The sequence below is a fragment of the Heteronotia binoei genome, chromosome 9, assembly GCF_032191835.1.
Source record: "Heteronotia binoei isolate CCM8104 ecotype False Entrance Well chromosome 9, APGP_CSIRO_Hbin_v1, whole genome shotgun sequence".
Lineage (NCBI taxonomy): Eukaryota > Metazoa > Chordata > Lepidosauria > Squamata > Gekkonidae > Heteronotia > Heteronotia binoei.
The window spans coordinates 51,712,738-51,719,556 of NC_083231.1; the positions used below are offsets into that span (position 1 = coordinate 51,712,738).

The 6,819-nt window shown below is 42.2% G+C and overlaps 1 non-coding gene across 1 annotated transcript; it reads left to right on the forward strand.

Annotated features, from left to right (window-relative positions):
- The first annotated feature begins 3,190 nt into the window (after positions 1-3,190).
- On the forward strand, positions 3,191-3,257 carry TRNAS-GGA (transfer RNA serine (anticodon GGA)). Its single transcript has one exon. It is a non-coding gene; the product is annotated as a tRNA-Ser (tRNA).
- Positions 3,258-6,819: the final 3,562 nt, after the last annotated feature.

Below are 6,819 nucleotides of genomic sequence, written 5' to 3' on the forward strand. Positions count from 1 at the left end.
ATCTGACCATGATTCCTCTCCATCTAATTTTTACTGAACAGATAATTATTAACACCATATCTTAGCAGCAGTGTGCTCACCACAGAAGCTCATCTTCAGAGCAAATGGCAGTAATTAGCAAATTGCTTCCATATTGAATGATTTGTGACTGTGACAGGTGAACTGTGTCACCAAATGAGGTATAACCTGACATAAATGGGCTGTATCTCTTTTATTGAATTTGCAGTAAATCCAGTGATGGATACTTCATTAGTGAAGTTTCAGATTGGACTTTCTCAATACTTTTCCAAGTAGTTTCATGAATGCCTGAAGTATTCTTATTGATATTTACACCAAATATTTATCACTTGCAACTCACTAGATCAACTTCAGCTTTGCTCTCCGAGACTGCAAGAATGTGAGGAGAGAGTCAAATAACCTCACTAGCCATAATTCATGATGTATAGCATTCAATGTGAGGCATTACAATAGGGAGAACTTGGGATCTCTGCAACAAGGAACTTGATTGTTTGTATGTGTCTACAGGGAAGTAGAGAAGATAGGAGAACAAATACCCTGGCTTATATCCAATCACCCAGTGCACATAACACTGACAGTTCTTTTTGGCTGAGATCATTCTTTGGGGGGTTGGAATGAAGAAGGATAAAGGGGTGTAATCATTGCTCTTCCTCTTAAGCAAGCTGAGCTCTGTTAAGAAAGGGGTTGATTTCACCAAGAGTTCTCAGGTCCAGCCCAGCAAGCAGCAGAACTCAGGGTGGGGCATGGGGGCAGCCATTGGTGACAGCATGATATCACTTCCAGGAAAAACCTGCATATGTCTTGCCACTCTAGAAATTGCTAGGAATTGATTTCCTAAAGAGAAATGATGTTGTTTCTCTGGAAGTGATGTCACACTATCAGCCCAACAGCCATTTTTAAATTTTTCCCCGCCACTGCCCCAAGAGGTGTCAGAAAATGAGAGATGGAGGACTGCCAGCCCTAATTTCATCCCTTTCCCCTACTTTACCCAAGCCTACAAATTTGCACATCTGTTCCTCCACACAGATCTTGTAACTCCAGGATCTTTCTAGAGGTCAAACGAGGGGGGTTGGAACAAAGAGGTTTTCAAGAAAACTATGTGTGCTTTCTGTGCATAGATGATAAATACTGAAGGAGTAAGGCAACAGCCCAGTGGAAAGTATCTGGGTGAGGATAAGGGAAGGGACTACAAACAGTATTGTGGTTGGAGTCTGCTACAGACCTCCTGACCAGGATGAGACGGTGGATGCTGCCCTCCTTGACCAGCTTGATAGGGTATCCAAACAACATGACCTGGTAGTTATGGATGAGTTCAACTAGGAGACAAACAGTGCAAAGCTTCCATGGTCATGCATATTCCTGTCCTGTTTGGCTGACAACTTCCTTCATCAAATGGTGGAGGAAGCTATGAGAGGTTGGCCAGACTTGACTTAATATTGACCAACAGGCAAGAGATGGTAAATGGGGTGAAGGTGGTGAGGATCTTAGGGCAAGTGACCATGTCCTGCTAGAATTCCATTTGCTGTGGGGGACCATAAAATTCATAGTCATACGTGTGTATTAGATTTCAGTAGGGCAGACTTTAATAAACTCAGAGGCATGATGAGAATAAACTCAGAGGCATGGGCAAGACTGCGGGAAAGGAAAGGAGCAAATGATGGGTGAGGTCCCCTAAAACAAGAGCTTGACAAACTCAAGCCATCACTATTCCAACAAGAAGAAAACATGGTAGGGAAAACTTGGTTGTGACCCGGTGGACATGAAAGCTTACAGGCCAATTGGTCTTTTAAATCAGGATTTTAAGTTCTTCTCATCTGTTCTTACATATTGACTGAATCTCTTCATATCTCATTACATCCATAGTGACCAGGCCAGATTCATCCCTACAAGAAATATCACAGACAACATCCGCTAAACTTTAAATCTTATCAGCCATTGTTGTACATATGAAATTTAATCTTACTCTCATTGGACTTGGAAAAAGCTTTCGACTCCATAGCAAATAATTACCTATTTAATCTTCTTAAAACTATGGGCTTTGGTGAAAAATTCCTCATGGCGATTAAATCAATATATAACTCTCCCAGAGCCAAACTCAAAATGGTACTTTATCTGACTATTTTTATCCCACCAGAAGCACTCGCCAGAGCTGTCACCTTTCCACCTTCTCTTTAATATTGCTGTTGAACATCCTGCCCTGCTGATTCACTCACATTCCAACATTTCAGGAGTCAAAATTGCTAATATCATCTTCAAATTATCTTTATTCACTGACAATGTTCTCTACCTCAGTAACCCTTTATAGTCATTACAACATATTAGCCCTTTGTTAAATGAATTTAGCCAGATTTCAGGGCATCATCTGAATAACAAAAAACCCGAAACTATATCCTATATTTCTTCAGTCCTATCTTAACTTACAATTTAACTATAAATAGATCACAAAAACCTGGAAATATTTAGGCCTTCAAGTTCCTCTTCAACTTAATGATCCCTGCTCCATCAATCTGACTCCCATACAATCTGCAATCTGCACCAAATTAAAATCATGGGGAAAACATTACCTATCATGGCAAGAAAAAGTTGATCTTATCTGCTCATTTGTCCTCTCCAAGTTCCTATTCTTATTTAGATCCTTACCCCCTTGAGATCCCACAGAAAGCAGTCTCCCAGGGCCAACAGTCACTTTTACAATTCTTTTGGAACACTAAACACCTATCAACATAGGTATAACATCCAAATTGCAAGATGTCATAGTCCCATTGTATACTGCATTGGCCAGGTCATACCTGTTCAACAGTGGAATCAGCTATTGAGGGAAGTGGTTAGCTCCTCCTTACTGGCAATCTTTAAGCAGCAGCTGGACTTGTCAGGAATGCTAGGCTGATCTTGCATTGGGCAGAGAGTTGGACTGGATGGCCCCTTCCACTCTGTAATTCTATGGTTCTATGGTTAAACACAAACCACTGTTTCCAAACTGTGAGGATACACTCTGCTCTAGATGTCAGTTCAATTCAAGATGGCTTTTCTATGCAAGTTGCACTCTCTGGATAGTAATCTGCTGGGGTTTTATCCATAAAATGTAAGAAATTGCCATTAAGTACAGCACATTATCCATTAATACTCAGTATTTACATAAGAAACATGAAATAAAATATAAAACTGGTACGACGGTGGCTCAGTGGTAGAGCATCTGCTTGGAAAGCAGAAGGTCCCAGGTTCAATCCCTGGCATCTCCAAAAAAGGGTCCAGGCAAATAGGTGTGAAAAACCTCAGCTTGAGACCCTGGAGAGCCGCTGCCAGTCTGAGAAGACAATACTGACTTTGATGGACCAAAGGTCTGATTCAGTATAAGGCAGCTTCATATGTTCATATGTTCAGTGTTAACTGGTATGAGATTCTTGCATTTTATGTTTAGGAGAAGAAAAGTGAATGGAGTCCGATTGCCAGCAGGCTGCTAGAAGTAGAATAAGTTAAGAAGCTCCCACTTCAACACTGTTAAGAGCCATTGCTATACACAAAATGGAACAGCAAACTTTTTGCACCCCCCCCCCCCAGTTAGAATAAAGAGGCTGACACAAATTGTTGGGAAATGGGCCACTTTATTAAATTAACAACTAACACGGCAAGGGGAACCTACATCTGGACCAGCCCTGGGGTCTTCCTCCAACCCTGCCTTGTCCAAAATGGGTGAGCCACCCTGTCACCAGCATGATGCCCATGAATGTGGTTTATGCCAGGCCAGCCAGGCCAAACAGCCCTCCCCTTCAACTTCATCCCCGATCACCAGAAGGAGGCGAATTTGGGGGAGGCATAAACACGATCGCATTATACAGCATTGAGCCATAAAGCCCATCTACCGTTCCTGCGGATCGACTGCACTAAACAAGTGCAGAGGCCTGGGTGCTCATCTGTAAGGTATAAACCCCTTGCTCCTTCTGCCAAGTGACTGAACCAAACACTCCCTACCTAACTACCACACCACTGCCCGCAGTACAAGGTAGGCAAAAAACACCTCACCGCCGGCCAATCAGGTGAGAGTGAAAAAAATCCTACCTGGCCCCCAATAAGATGACCGGTCAGACCTGTACTACTGCACATTGGGTGGGCGGGCCAAGAGCCAAAAGAAATTGCGCAGTTTGGGCAGGGCCGAGGCTATATATAGCCTCAACCCTCCGCTCAGTGGCAGCACCCGGATGCCCAGGAAACTCTCTCCAGCCTCACATCCTTCCGGTGAGGCAAAGGACGTCCCCGCGGCGCGTAGCCGCTTTCGCGGCCTGGCCAGGGCGGAGACGAATTCTTTTGGGCAGGCACTAGGCAGCTGTGGCCCAACTAGCTATTTACAGTCAGATCTATAACTAGGTTTGCTAATTCCAGGTTAGGAGACAAAATATTAATTGGTTTACAAACCAGGTTACAATAACTCCTTAGGAGAAATGGAAAGAACTGATGATAAATTCAAATCACTGTTGCAAGATATTAGACCTTAATCTTTTTTTTAAAAAAATAGACCAACTGGATTTTTAAGAAGCCCCAAGTCTCCTGTGAAAAAATGGATGCCAAAGAAGGCCAAATATTTTTGCAAAAGTTCACTCTAGATTGATTTCTCATTGCAGATATAAAATTCTGTTTTTCTATATCTTCTAATTTTCTTTGACTTTGGTAGCTAAACCCTAGAGAGTAAGCACATTTTGTTGATACTTGGGTGATGAATGAATTCTTTACACAAACAGCAGATACATTTCCAGAAGCCCTGTGGCATCAACACTACAAGTTTAAATGAATGGTCTTGAAAAGAAATGAAAACTTCTGAACACCATGTTTCCTCAAACTAATATAAAAAAAGATTATGTATTATATAGAATTAGATTTGTTATCAATCCTTTCCCCAAGATTTCTGCATTTTCATCATTCTGGCTCTAGACATGAAATCCATTCCTGAAGCTTTATTTTGATGTTTTTCGTGTACTAGAATTCTACTACAAATCTCATGAGGATCCAGTTTGCATATCACAGACAGACCCACAGACACACACAACAAAGGACAAGCAGGCAAACAACTGAAGCTGAGCTAAACTGAGATAAGATGTGCACCCTTGTGAAAGACTTATTAGATCACCTTGTCAAGAACTTCCAGAGCAAAACATTTCAGCACATTGATCATAGAGATGGAACTGTTTTAAGTGTTGTGCCTACCAACATATTTTGGGAAATGACCTCTGTTGGAACACAGAAAAATTTGCAAGTCTTTCTTCAATTAGATATAGTGTCATGTTAGTCATTAATTTATACCTCTCTCACACACAAAGAAAAGCTGATATTAATGTTAACTGGATGGAATTGCAATGAGGGGTGTGCAAAAAAAAATTGCCAGTATTTTTCAATACGGATCTATTGGATTTAAAATAATAATAATCCCAGATCCAAACACTGGTATGGTAATTAGATCTTGAATTCTTAGGAAATCATGATATTTTTTTTTCAGGTCCAATGCACCAGGACCAAAAATATACCTGTTAAAAAAATACCAGCCCAGTCCTGGAGCTGGTTTGGCTTCTTCTGCAGCCCAATTTAAACTAAGTTGCAGGAGAAGGCAGCACAGAGTTGTGCTGGCAGGGAGTGACTGGATCCCCATGGATACAGCAGATCCCAGCTGGGGCTGACATCTCCTGTTGCCCAGTTTAAACTGAGCAGCAGGAAAAAGCAGCACAGAGTTGCACCCACAGGAAACAATGGATTCCTTGTGGGCACAGTGGATCCTGGCTAGGCTGCCCACTCCTTCTGCCCAGTTTAAACTGGGCAGCAGGAGAAGGCAGTGCAGACTGCGCTGGTGGGGAGTTGTCAACTCCCCATGACCAGCTGATCTTGGGCTGGCTTCTTTTGTGGCCTGGCTGCAAGAGAAGCCCATTGCTTCAGCTGACCCTCAGACTGACTTCTGCAGTCTCTTTAAAGTTTAAAGGGGCTGCATAAGCCTGCCTGACAAACAGCTATTTTCAGAACTACTCCAAATATATCTGAGATTTTCTCTGTTTTTTTTTTTTTCCTGAGAAAACCTGAATTCATTTGGGAAGCTGAAATATACCAAAAATGAAATCTTGATAAGGTATTATTGGGTATTTTTTTGCTTGAGTGGATCCAAATGCACACCCCTAATTGGAGCATTACATCAAGCAGCCTTCTTGCCCTCTCAGCAGGCTTGGTAAGCTGCTGCAGTGCCATTAAGCATTTTCCACATCTCCCTGCACATGCACACACATATACACTCAAAGAGGGAACACAAAGAGATGCTAAAAAGGGAGGCCTCTAACATCAGGTAGGAAGCTCAGATGCTGAACAGTATTGAGCTCTGCAGAATCACATTTAAAACAGATTGATGAAGGACTGTTGATGAGCACTCTTTAAGCATGGTGTGATATGAGCTGAGAGTACTATTATCCAGCCTGCATTTAACTAATTTGCTAACCAAAAACTTACAGGGAAATCTGTTAACTGCTTTGTTGAAATCAATATATATTATGTCCGCAGCATTCCCACACTCCACTAGGCTAGTAACCTGATAAAACAGCGGTGAAAATTCAATTGGCAGGATTTTTTTATGAAAAATCCATGCTGGCTTCAACTAGGCCTTGAATTCAGCAGGAACTCACAGGAATGCAGTTCCTGAACCTCAGCACAGCTCCTCCTCCCCACCTACATTGTCCATTGAATAGTAGGTGCAGCTGCATAACAACCCCTGGATTAAGAGAGTAGGCAGCCATCCAGTCACTAGGAGCTTTGCCATGCCCCCAGCAGCCCTCATTG